The 14,378-nt window shown below is 35.0% G+C and overlaps 1 pseudogene; it reads right to left on the reverse strand.

Moving 5' to 3' along the window:
• Positions 1 to 14,378, reverse strand: part of LOC102118950 (probable C-mannosyltransferase DPY19L2) — a 70,566-nt pseudogene that overhangs the window by 26,748 nt on the left and 29,440 nt on the right.

A 14,378-nucleotide genomic window follows, 5' to 3' on the forward strand; every position in this document is an offset into this window, starting at 1 on the left:
AAAAAAAATCTAACAGTAAGAAATATACCAAAACCAAAATGTCACAAAAATGTTAAAAAAGAATAAAGCGTAAATACAGGTAAACCAGGCAAATCTATAAAAAAGCAGATGTGGCAATACTAATTTTCTACAAAGAAAAATTTACAGCAAAAATCACTAAGTAAAGCAAAGAATATCCTTTATAATAATCAAAACTACAATCCTATAATAATCATGCAATGAACAACAGCACTATATAAAGCAAACACTATTCATTTTTAATGTTGTATGTGAAGATAGCATTCTAAGAAAACATAAAAAGTAGAAAAATAAGTTGGTGTACTAGACCATTTAGAATAGCACATTAATAACATGATATAACATGTAACTTTGAACTTCCCCCAAATAAGAAATGAACATTTAAAAAATCCTCAGAGCATTTACTAAAACTGAACATCTATCTCAATAAATAGCAAGTTAATTTATTTAAACTTATTTATTTATTTTTATTATACTTTAAGTTCTAGGGTACATGTGCACAACACTCAGGTTTGTTACATATGTATACTTGTGCCATGTTGGTGTGCTGCACCCATTAACTCGTCATTTACATTAGGTATATCTCCTAATGCTATTCCTCCCCTCTTCCCCCACCCCACAACAGGCCCTGGTGTGTGATGTTCCTCTTCCTGTGTCCAAGTGTTCTCACTGCTCAATTCCCACCTAGGAATGAGAACATGCATTGTTTGGTGTTTTGTTCTTGTGATAGTTTGTTGAGAATGATGGTTTCCAGCTGCATCCATGTCCCTACAAAGGACATGAGCTCATCCTTTTTTATGGCTGCATAGTATTCCATGGTGTATATGTGCCACATTTTCTTAATCCAGTCTGTCATTGATGGACATATGGGTTGGTTCCAAGTCTTTGCTATTGTGAATAGTGTCACAATAAACATACGTGTGCATGTGTCTTTATAGCAGCATGATTTATAATCCTTTGGGTATATACCCAGTAATGGGATAGCTGGGTCATATGGTATTTCTAGTTCTAGATCCTTGAGGAATCATCACACTGTTTTCCACAATGGTTGAACTAGTTTACAGTCCCACCAACAGTGTAAAAGTGTTCCTATTTCTCCACATCCTCTCCAGCAGCTGTTTCCTGACTTTATAATGACTGCCATTCCAACTGGTGTGAGATGGTATCTCATTGTGGTTTTGATTTGCATTTCTCTGATGGCGAGTGATGATGAGCATTTTTTCATGTGTCTGTTGGGCTGTATAAATGTCTTCTTTTGAGAAGTGTCTGTTCATATCCTTTGCCCACTTTTTGATGGGGTTGTTTTTTTCTTGTAAATTTGTTTGAGTTCTTTGTAGGTTCTGGATATTAGCCCTTTGTCAGATGAGTAGCTTGCAAAAATTTTCTCCCATTCTGTAGGTTGCCTGTTCACTCTGATGGTAGTTTCTTTTGCTGTGCAGAAGCTCTTTAGTTTAATTAGATCCCATTTGTCAATTGTGGCTTTTGTTGCCATTGCTTTTGGTGTTTTAGACATGAAGTCCTTGCCCATGCCTATGTCCTGAATGGTATTACCTAGGTTTTCTTCTAGGGTTTTTATAATTTTAGGTCTAACATTTAAGTCTCTAATCCATCTTCAATTAATTTTCATATAAGGAGTAAGGAAAGGATCCAGTTTCAGCTTTCTACTTATGGCTAGCCAATTTTCCCAGCACCATTTATTAAACAGGGAATCCTTTCCCCATTTCTTGTTTTTCTCAGGTTTGTCAAAGATCAGATGGCTATAGATGTGTGGTATTATTTCTGAGGGCTCTGTTCTGTTCCATTGGTCTATATCTCTGTTTTGGTACTAGTACCATGCTGTTTTGGTTACTGTAGCCTTGTAGTATAGTTTGAAGTCAGGTAGCGTGATGCTTTTAGCTTTGTTCTTTTGGCTTAGGATTGTCTATGCAAATCAATAAACGTAATCCAGCATATAAACAGAACCAGAGACAAAAACCACCTGATTATCTCAATAGATGCAGAAAAGGCCTTTGACAAAATTCAACAGCCCTTCATGCTAAAAACTCTCAATAAATTCCTTGGAACATATCTCAAAATAATAAGAGCTATTTATGACAAACCCACAGTCAATATCATACTGAATGGGCAAAAACTGAAAGCATTCCCTTTGAAAACTGGCACAAGACAGGGATGCCCTCTCTCACCACTCCTATTCAACATAGTGTTGGAAGTTCTGGCTAGGGCAATCAGGCAAGAGAAAGAAATAAAGGGTATTCAATTAGGAAAAGAAGATGTCAAATTGTCCCTGTTTGCAGATGACATGATTGTATATTTAGAAAACTCCATTGTCTCAGCCCAAAATCTCCTTAAGCTGATAAGCAACTTCAGCAAAGTCTCAGGATACAAAACCAATGTGCAAAAATCACAAGCATTCCTATACACCAATAACAGACAAACAGAGAGTCAAATCATGAATGAACTCCCATTCACAATTGCTTCAAAGAGAATAAAATACCTAGGAATCCAACTTACAAGGGATGTGAAGGACCTCTTCAAGGAGAACTACAATCCACTGCTCAGTGAAATAAAAGAGGACACAAACAAATGGAAGAACATACCATGCTCATGGATAGGAAGAATCAATATCGTGAAAATGGCCATACTGCCCAAGGTAATTTATAGATTCAATGCCATCCCCATTAAGCTACCAATGACTTTCTTCACAGAATTGGAAAAAACTGCTTTAAAGTTCATATGGAACCAAAAAAGAGCCTGCGTTGCCAAGACAATCTTTTTATTTATTTATTTATTTTGATACAGAGTCTCACTCTGTTGCCCAGGCTGGAGTGCACTTGTGCCATCTCAGCTCACTGCAATCTCTGCCTCCAGGATTCAAGCAATTCTCCTGTCTCAGCCTCCTACTCAGATTGGGACTACAGGCATGCACCAACATGCCTGGCTAATTTTTGTATTTTTAGTAGAGATGGGGTTACCACTAGTTGGTCAGGCTGGTCTCAAACTCCTGACCTCACGTGATCCACCTGCCTCAGTCTCCAAATGTGCTGGGATTACAGGGATGAACCACCACGCCCAGGCTATATTTTAAAGCTTTATTGCATGAACTTTTTAAAAAGAATAATACCTTGCATTTGCATAATTTAAAATGAATTTTTATATGTTCATTAAAACTCATCAGTAGCATACCTTTCTTGGTAACAGCTTGTTAAAAATGTTGTAATATTTGGGGTGTTAACTGTAATAAAACTGAATTTCTTAAAAACAGAAACAAGAATTGAGACTTTTTTCCTGAATGGTCGCATATTTCCAAGTGGCCTAGATTATTGAAAGTAATTGAAAATAATAGTAATTATTATGGGTCATATAGTATGTTAAACACTCTTCTCAGATTATCTCATTTACCCATCATCAATAACTCTATAAGATATGAGGCTGGTTTTTTTTTTAATTTTACAGACAAAAAAACAAGTGAGGAAGGTGGATTAGCAGTTACAGTAAAAAAATATAAAATAAGTTGACTGTTTCTAAGTAAAAATTTTGACTTTCAGATAAAAAAAAAAAAACTAGAGCAAAAACTCTTATTAGTAGAGAAGGAAAAAAACATTCATACCGCTTTTTCCATGAAGTCAAATTTGGGAGCACAGGTGTATATTAAAGTATCAAAATCTGTATACCTTAATATTCTGGCTGCTGTAAGACCACCCAGGCGAATCTGGGAGAAAATAAAGTAAAATGAATTAAAATTACACAAATGACTATAGCCTATAGCCAGTAATACTTTATTGATGTAAGAAAAACAAAGTTTATAGAGCAGATAAATCCAATGTATTTAGACATCTCCCTAAGAAAATAAAAAACTACAGTGAACCAAATATACAATGTGCTGACTTCTCAAGATAACTGAAAATAAAGAGAAATATCATGAAAAATGAAAAGTAGAAAGAAGTCAGAAAAAAATAAAGAGAAGATGATAAAGAGTGAGCTAAAATCAGTATCTGCTGAGAAGAAACCACCATGTAGTACATTTTATAATAAGACAACTTATGATGAAAAACTATTTTACTTAACCTCTTTCAACATATATTGTAGATCATAAGCTTTCTGTGCATTGTCACTTTCACAAAGCCTCACAGACTGATTACAATATTTGGTACTTCTTGATGTTTTACAGACATATATTCAAACCACTGAATATGAGATCTGATCCTCATAAGAATTACAACAATTACACATATCACTTTGATTTTTGACTTAGCTATTTGATCTCCAAGACTAAAAATAGATACCAACAACCAAATCCAATGCAGAACTTCTATTTTTCTACTGATTATTTACAACCTGCTCTTGGTGAGACAATTATTCTTCCACAGCATCCTCAGAAGGCCAGAAAAAGAAAATATTTGGCAAGTAAACTCTTAATTCAAATTATTTTATACGGATGGAAATTATCTTATAATAAGTTTGATGACTATAAGCGGTTTTCATTCAATTATTTTTCCTAATCTACCAGTACTCAAGGATAATCTAGAGTTGCACTTTATTTTTCTAATTTAGAGTAGGCCTGGTGACTAACAGTAATGTAACCAAACCACTATAATTTCAGGTTTTCCTCATAACTGTCACATAAAGGAAGTCACTCAGGACTACCAAGGAAGCGTGTGTGGTTTTTTTGTTTTTTTTTTTAAGATTTGTAGGGCAGACATGGTGGTTCACACCTGTAATCCCATCACTTTGGGAGGCCAAGGCAAGTGGATTACTTGAGGTCAGGAGTTTGAGACCAGGCTGGCCAACATGCTGGAACCCCATCTCTACTAATAATACAAAAATTAGCCGGGTGTGTTGGCGCCTGCCTATAATCTCAGCTACTCAGTAAGCTGAGGCACAAGAATTGCTTGAACTCAGGAGTTGGAGGCTGCAGTGACCCAAGATTGGCCACTGCACTCCAGCCTGGGTAACAGAGTGAGACTGTGTTTCAAAAAAAAAAAGATTTGTAAAGAGTTGGGGGTCAATGTGAAGTAAGGCAAGAAACATAATCATGTCAAACTTAACAGATAAATAAATAACTTAAAAGGTCTAAATAAAGTTTATCATAAGACATACATAATAAAGTTAAAAACAATAAAAAGGAAAGGAGAATGGGGAAATGTGTCAGACACACCAGAGAACAGCAGCAACAAATAAACTAATAAACCACCATGCAAAGCCAGCAATAAATGGCAAATAAATGCTTACACTTAGAAATTGTATTTAATATAAACATGTTGCATGTTATATTGCATAGAGATAGCATTTGACTTTTTAGAGAAGTAATACTATAATCCCTTGCCAAAGTACATAATTTCAGCATCAAACAGGGCCCTAATTGGATAGTATTAAATGAGGTAAATTTCAAAATTGATTATTGTATGATATACTCATGTATGCTTATTTCTAAACAGAAAGTGCTAGAAATAAAAAGTAGATTCATGCATTGTTTTCTATTCCCTAAACCAGTTAGTTAAGCAGGGACTTAGGCCTTGAAGAGGGCTACTCTTTAAGACATTAACAAACAGAAATACCACATGAGAGATAAATGCTCTTCATGTATTTCCTAGAAAATAAAAAGATCAAAATTTTTTAACATTTTCTTTTTATATAACAAGAAAGGCCTTAAAACATCATACATTGATTTTAGTCCATAGTTATAAATAAATAAAACAATACTGAGATTTTAAGAGTTCTGTATTTTCAAAGCTGAGGACGGCCTCCCATATATATGTTAACATCTGCAATAAATGGATAACTTATGATGTAAACAACTAATTATTTGCATTTTAACTGAAATATAAACAAATAACTACTTAACAAACTTGTTTAAAGTTAGTTAAAAAAAAAAAAAAAAAGGATTTTTTCCTAAAAGGCTAAGTCAGCATTCACGAATATTCTTTCTTTTTAGTGGGTTGCAATGATCACTGACCTGCAAGACTTTATGATTGACTCTGCCAATAACTTGTCTAGAGACCTTAAAGAAGGCACTTAGCCTCTGTAAAATGGAGAGATAAGAATAGATGGTTTCAAAGTTTTCATTCAGCTACATATTTATAAAAACTTTTATGTTTTAACTAAAACGTACTTACGTGGTCTGAAACACCCAAGATTTTAGATGTCAGAAATTTCAAAATGATTGTTCCAAACCACCAGGCACTACCTTGAATTAGCTAGAAAATAAAATAGAAGTCCAGTATTTAAAACTACAAATCACCCAGTTAAAGTATTCAATTATATCCATAAATGACATAGAAAAATTTTAATTATGTGAGGTATAAATGGTGAGGTTTTTAAAAAAAGTTCCTTTAGAAAATCTTGTTTAAAAGCAAAGAATTAAAACTGACGACACTGGTATAAAATATATAGCAACACTAGAATTCTACATCTCCTAAATCTTTTGTTGTTGTTGTTGTTTTGTCTTAAGGAGTGAAAAGGTTAATAGAAAAGAAAGAAAGAAGGAAGAAGAAAACAGCTCCCCATACAGAGACAGAGGGAGGGGGGATTTGAACAAAGAGAAAACTCTGGGTGCGTCAGAAAAGTGGCTGCTTATATATATCCTAATCTAAAGGAAGTTTTAAAAGCTTACTTCTTTTTGATTTCTGTTAAGGAGTGTTTATGTGTTTGTTTCCAAATATTATTTCTCAGCTGAAAATCCATTTTTCAAAACACTACCTTAAAAGTTCTTCTACCACTCCTGTGGAAATATATGAGCCCATCTTCAAGAAATAACAGTTTGAAATGTGAAAATTTAAGCTTTCCTTTAAGAAAGAGGAATATGAACTAGAACTGGCAATGAGGCTTCTATTTTGTTGTTGTTGTTGTTGATTTTTTGACTAGCCTTGATTAAAAAGGGAACAACTGTGTACTTCTGGTTAGCCTGGGGAAAGTTACAGCAGCCTAAATTAAAATCTCTGCATATATCAACCAACAAGTAGAACAATACAACCACATATATAGAAAAAAGGTAACAGCACAAACTTCAAATCACCTATGAATCAAAAAGGAAGCAACGAATATATAGAGTTATACCTCAAGTCCCTGACCTAAGCCTTTGCAGAGAATAAGGGGAGACCCACAAAAGGATAAAGAAGAAAAGGAAAGACAGGGGTCAAAATTGGAACTAAAATAACCCAAGAAAGAGAAAAGTCCACCCTATGTGTAAAAAGAGCCCTGGGAAATTGGTAAATGGGAGTACAGAGCAGGGACTAAGAATGAGTAGGGACAAAAACACCAATGTCAGAAAGGCATCATTTCTGGAAAAAAAGGAGAATAAAAAGGGGAGTGCAAGAAGGAAAAAGTATCCAGCAGGAAAAATGAGAAGCCAAACCAAAAGACTATCCATCGCTACTGCCATCACGCACAAAAAACGAAAAAAGTTATTCGTTGAAAAAAATCACACTATGCTACATTCTCAGAAGAGGTTTGCACTTGGACTAGAAAACACAAAATAATAGACGAAAAAATGCCTATATAAATATCCAGAGCTTCTTTAAGAAGATAACAAACATGAAAGTCAAATATTTCAGCTAATGAAATCCACACCACTGAACGATAAAATCTCACAAAGCAGAAGAAAATTATGCAGAATTAAAAGTTGATATTAGGTCTAACATTTAAGTCTCTAATCCATCTTGAATTAATTTTCGTATAAGGAGTAAGGAAAGGATCCAGTTTCAGCTTTCTACTTATGGCTAGCCAATTTTCCCAGCACCATTTATTAAATAGGGAATCCTTTCCCCATTTCTTGTTTCTCTCAGGTTTGTCAAAGATCAGATGGCTGTAGATGTGTGGTATTATTTCTGAGGACTCTGTTCTGTTCCATTGGTCTATATCTCTGTTTTGGTACCAGTACCATGCTGTTTTGGTTACTGTAGCCTTGTAGTATAGTTTGAAGTCAGGTAGCGTGATGCCTCCAGCTTTGTTCTTTTGACTTAGGATTATCTTGGAGATGCGGGCTCTTTTTTGGTTCCATATGAACTTTAAAGCAGTTTTTTAATCCTAGAGGAAAACCTAGGTAGTACCATTCAGGACATAGGCATGAGCAAAGACTTCATGTCTAAAACACCAAAAGCAACGGCAGCAAAAGCCAAAATTGACAAATGGGATCTCATTAAACTAAAGAGCTTCTGCACAGCAAAAGAAACTACCATCAGAGTGAACAGGCAACCTACAGAATGGGAGAAAATTTTTGCAATCTACTCATCTGACAAAGGGCCAAAGAACTCAAACAAATTTACAAGAAAAAAACAAACAACCCCATCAAAAAGTGGGCAAAGGATATGAACAGACATTTCTCAAAAGAAGACATTCATACAGCCAACAGACACATGAAAAAATGCTCATCATCACTGGCCATCAGAGAAATGCAAATCAAAACCACAATGAGATACCATCTCACACCAGTTAGAATGGCCATCATTAAAAAGTCAGGAAACAACAGGTGCTGGAGAGGATGTGGAGAAATAGGAACACTTTTACACTGTTGGTGGGATTGTAAACTAGTTCAACCATTATGGAAAACAGTATGGCGATTCCTCAAGGATCTAGAACTAGATGTACCATATGACCCAGCCATCCCATTACTGGGTATATTCCCAAAGGATTATAAATTATGCTGCTATAAAGACACATGCACTCGTATGTTTATTGCAGCACTATTCACAATAGCAAAGACTTGGAATCAACCCAAATGTCCATTAGTGACAGATTGGATTAAGAAAATGTGGCACATATACACCATGGAATACTATGCAGCCATCAAAAAGGATAAGTTTGTGTCCTTTGTAGGGACATGGATGCAGCTGGAAACCATCATTCTTAGCAATATATCACAAGAACAGAAAACCAAACACCGCATGTTCTCACTCATAGGTGGGAACTGAATAATGAGATCACTTGGACTCAGGAAAGGGAACATCACACACAGGGGCCTGTCATGGGGAGGGGGGAGGGGGGAGGGATTGCATTGGGAGTTATACCTGATGTAAATGACAAGTTGATGGGTGCAGCACACCAACATGGCACAAGTATACATATGTAACAAACCTGCACGTTATGCACATGTACCCTACAACTTAAAGTATAATAATAATAAATAAATTTAAAAAAAAAAAGAAAAAAGAAAAAAAAAGTTGAATTAAATATCCTCAAATGAGCATTCAGAAATATTAAAAAAGCAATTTAAGCAAGAAATTCAAAAACCAAGAACAGAAATGGGGAAAAAATCAGAACGAAATAAAGAGTTTATTAGACATAGAAAGGGAATGGAAAAAAATGAGAACATTATCAAAAAATAAGAACGAAATCACAAGATGATTAAAAGAAAAAAAATTCAAATAAGTTAATGAAGGAATTGAAGTAAAGGCACTAAAACAATGATGAAGAATGAAAATGATACCAGAGAAAGAAGTGAGAAGTATCAAAGTGGCAGAAATGGAAGAAAGGCACATACTTAAAACTGGAGCGCCTGAAAAAAAACCCCACAGCAATGAACCAAAACTAGTGTTTAAATTATAATCTAAGAAAACTTTCCAGAAATAAAAGAAGACCTGAATCAGGTCTTCTTTGGAAAGGATCCAGGGGGTACTGGAAAAAATTAATCTGGTATGGTAAACTAACTCAAGACATCTTTCAGTAGAACTATGAAAAATGAAGAAAAATTCCTCCAGGCACAGAAGTCACATAATTTATAAGGGACAGAAGAATTTGACTAGCATCAGACTTGTTAAAAGAAACATACAAACCAAAGCAGTGGTGTAGATGCATTTTAAAGACACTTTAAAAAGAGAGAACCAAGTATTTTATATCTAGCCAATCTGTCATTCAAGTATAGAAGTTATAAAAAAAAGTTTCATATATGCAATAATAGAGGAAATAATAGCAAATACAAAATACAAGACTAAGTTCCTAAATACAAAAAGTTTAAAAGAGAATCATATACAGAAACAAAGCAAATATAGTCAAATACACATAAAACTTAAAAGTTTTCACATTATCTCACAAAGCAAAGACAGACTCAACTTATGCTACACAGAGAAGACAAAAACAGATTCAGAAAGGTGAAAAATAGAATGATGGCAGCAGCATGGCAGGCAAATACCATTTCCATATGGAAACTAAGGAAGACATTTAAAGCAAGGATAAGAAGCAAATTCATGGCCTCAAAAGCTTTATCAATAAGAATGAAAGAGTGAAAATAAATGAATTAAATCCTTGACTTAAAAATCTAAATAAAGAATAACAAAATAAAGCGAAAAAAGTACAGGAGAGGAAATACTCATGAGAATAGTCTATTATATCTACCCCTCTGTGTTATCTATTTTTCTGTTTTATATTTCTTCCCTATATTCTAGGATTCCTTCTTTCATTTCCTTTTTGTTTTCAGAACTTTTTAAATTTTATGTTCAGGGGTACATGTGAAGGATGTGCATGTTTGCTACATAGGTAAACATGTGCCATGGTGGTTTGCTGCACCTATCACCCATTACCTAGGTATTAAGCCCAGCATGCATTAGCTATTTTTCCTGATGTTCTCCCTCCCCCTCCCCTTCCCTGACAAGCCCCAGTGTGTGTTGTTCCCCTCCCTGTGTCCATGTGTTCTCACTGTTCAGCTCCCACTTGTAAGTGAGAACATGCAGTGTTTGGTTTTCTGTTTGTGCATTAGTTTGCTGAGCATAATGACTTCCAGCTCCATCCATGTCCTCACCAAGGACATGATCTCATTTCTTCTTATTACTGCATAATATTCCATGGTGTACATGTACCACATTTTCTTTAGCCAGTCCATCATTCATGGGCATTTGGGTTGATTCCACGCTATCAAAAAAGAGCTCACATAGCCAAGGCAATCCTAAGCAAAAAGAACAAAGCTGGAGGCCTCAGGCTACCAGACTTCAAACTATATTACAAGGCTACAATAACCAAAACAGCATGGTCCTGGTACAGGCACATAAACCAATGCAACAGAATAATAAAACCACATATCTACAACCATCTGGTCTTCAACAAATCTGACAAAAGAACTTCAATTAACCATTCTTTAAGGTTTTCTGCTAGCCACAAATTATCTTAATTTTCCTTGATTGGAGAATGTCTATTTCCCCTTCATTCCTAAAGGAAACATCCACTGGATAGGTAATTCATCTTGACAGATGCTCTGCCACAACCTTCTGGCCTCCTTAGTTTCACATGACAAGTCTGCTACAATTCAAGTCAGTTTTGCCCTGTAGGTGATGTGTCATTTCTCCGTAACTGTTTTCAAGATTTTTTTCTTTTAGTTTTAAAAGTTAACTTATAATGTATCTTGGTATGGATTTATCTGGGTTTGTCTTACTTGGGAATCACTCAGTGTCTTCACTCTGCAGGTGTGTCTTTCACCAAATTTGGGGAACTTTTAGCAATTACTTCTTAAAATACTATTCAGCCCCACTCTCTTTTTCCATTCCTTCTGAAATTTTGATGATACAAATATTAGATCTTTTGTTACTATACCATAGGTCCTGGAGGCTCTGTCCTTTCTCCTGTGATTTCTCTCTCAATTTAGATTGGGAGATTTCTATTGTTCTATCTTCAAGAACACTGACTGCTTCCTCTGTAATATTCACTCTGCTACCAAGTCCATTTACTAAATTTTAATGTCAGTTATTGTATTTTTCAGTTCTATAATCACCAAATTCTTCTTTAAAAAAACAAAAACAATTCTTGGTGAGATTTTATAGCCTTTTTCATTTGTTTCCAGAGTATTTAAAACTGCTCACTGAAGTGTTTTTATGATGACTGCTTTAAAACTCTTGTCAGATAATCACCACATCCTATTCATCTCAGTGTTGACATCTGTTGATTGTCTTTTCTCATTCAAGTTGTATTTTCTTCATTCTTGCCAAGATGAATGGTTTTTCTCTTGTGTGCAGTACATTTTTTAATATTATGTTAGAGACTGTGGATCCTATTTTAAATTTCTATTTCAGCAGACAGTCACTTTGTTTTTAGGTTTATCATGCAAGTCCTGGCCTACTTCTGTGTGCTATAGTTACAATGACAGTTTACTTTTCAGAGCCTTTGCAGTGCTAGTGCTATTCTGGTCATCTTGATTCATCTGGTGCCCTGGTACTCTGTCTCTGCCCCAAATCATGCTGCCAATGCAGGAAGAATGTACTTCCCAAGTCCTGTTGCCATGAGGTAGAGGGTGAGAGACACCAGTATTGTGGGGTAGGGGGTCAGCAGAGGGCAGAAGGCTCTTTCTTGGGCTGCCTAGTCCTAGCAGGGCACCTGTTAGATCCCTGCTGCTGCTACCTGCATGGGCAGCCTTCCTGGAGGGAATAGTAGATACCAGACCCACAGGATGGAGAGCATTTCCCTGGACCCTCTTTCTGAGTATCTTCTCCCACTGGATAGAGTTTCAGGAGATGGCAGCCTGTGGTGTTTTTCTGTGAGTTCTGAGGTACCTAACTAGTCTGCCTTTCTATAGCATTGGGCTGGGATTGGAGCTATAGTTATGAAATCATGATTTCATACACACACGTGTGCACATACATGCAGTGAAAGGGCCTAGAAACAAGGACACACTGGTAGTAACGAGTGCACATTACCACTCAGGTCTTGGTTTCCAAATACCATTCTCCCCTAAAAGGAACCAGGGCTCCTTGGAAAAATGGCTGATTCTAAGGCTAGCACAAGGAAAATCAAGAAAAGCCTGGAGCATTATAAAGTTATAAAGACATGTCAAAAAGACATCCAGCTTAGGGACATTCAAAATGGCTAGGCCTGGAACTGATATTTGTGTATAACATATGGTTTTTCTCATATAGATAGACTATTCCAGCATCATTTAGTGAAAAGTGACCTGCAAGACAATCTTGCTGAAATTTCTTTGAATCTGAACATCAACTGGGGAGAACTGCATTACATGAACCTTCATACACATAAGTGGGTTTTCTCTATTTATGTCTTAGAATTTTTAAAATAAATTTCCATACAAATACTATATGCATTTTGTTAGATTCATTCAGATCCTATGCATTTTTCTTCCTAATATATAAGGCATATTTTTAAAAAATATGTTTTCTGTTTGTTGCCAAAGAATAGAAATGCAATTGATTTTTGAATATTAAACTTAAATCTAGCCATGGTATTGAATTCTTCTAATTCCTAATAATTTGTCAATTATTTTATTCTTTCTAGGTAAATATTGATACTATAATAAATTTTCCTTCTTTCTGTTTCTTTCCTTTTCCTATTATTTACTTTTCTTGCATTACTAGGCTAGTTTGGACTTTAATAAAATGTGAAAAAGCATATTTATCTTTATGTTGATTTTAAGTAGAACACTCTAAGTACCTTATTATCGGTAAGGCTAATGACTGCTGAAGAATTTTACTGGGTTGAGAAAACTGTTATTTCTACTGTGTTACGTTTTCATTATAAATGGGTGTTCAATTTTATCAATTTTATTTTCTGCATCTAATGGGATGAACATAAGATATTTTTCTCTTTTAATCTGTTAGTATGATAACTTACATTTTTGGATCTTCCAGAAACATCTTTGGATTCCTAGAATAAGCCAGTTTTATCACAAATGGATTATCTTTATCATATCGATGGCTGTTCTTGAGTTACTAATCTTCTATACTTTTGTGTGTAAGAAATGTTTTTAATCGAGGTGAAATTTTGAATCTATGCTCACGAGTAAGAATATCCTTTCTCATACTATTCTTATCTGGCCTTAGTACTGAGCTTTAGATTATCTTGGAGGTTCCATTTCCCTTCCTGTAATGATTCTCATGCCTCATGGCACACACAAAGTTCCCCTTTGTAAATTTCAGCATGAGCTCAATTCAATAATTACCTTGCGACCAAAAACTGGAGTCTCCCATTAAACAATGAATTTGCTTCTATTGACATTAAACTCTAAAATGAATCACTTAGATCTAAAAATACCTTGTTCAGGTTGTATGTAATAAATACTTATCTTTGCCAAAGATATACAGAGCTAAAAACAGAAAATAATACCTAGGGAGGCTTAAAAAACATGTAAGCTGAACATTTGGTTAAATCTCAACTCTTTCCCTACTTAGATTTTTTGTTTCTTTGATATTCCTGAATTTAAAACTTAGTCAATTCATGTTCTTTCCAGTCTACTACTGAAAATGTGGTTGAAAAATGAAGACAGTAAATTTTCCTTTGAGTGCAGCCTTGGCAGAATTTTTTTGATGTTTATGGACACTCTTCTATTTATTGTTATTTTTCAGTAGTTTGCAACTGAAATTCTGACCTCCTTTTGAGTTACTAAATTGCTCAATTTTTCTGAAGTGAAAGAATTATATATTACAAGTGTAATG

Source organism: Macaca fascicularis, chromosome 3 (assembly GCF_037993035.2).
Source record: "Macaca fascicularis isolate 582-1 chromosome 3, T2T-MFA8v1.1".
Lineage (NCBI taxonomy): Eukaryota > Metazoa > Chordata > Mammalia > Primates > Cercopithecidae > Macaca > Macaca fascicularis.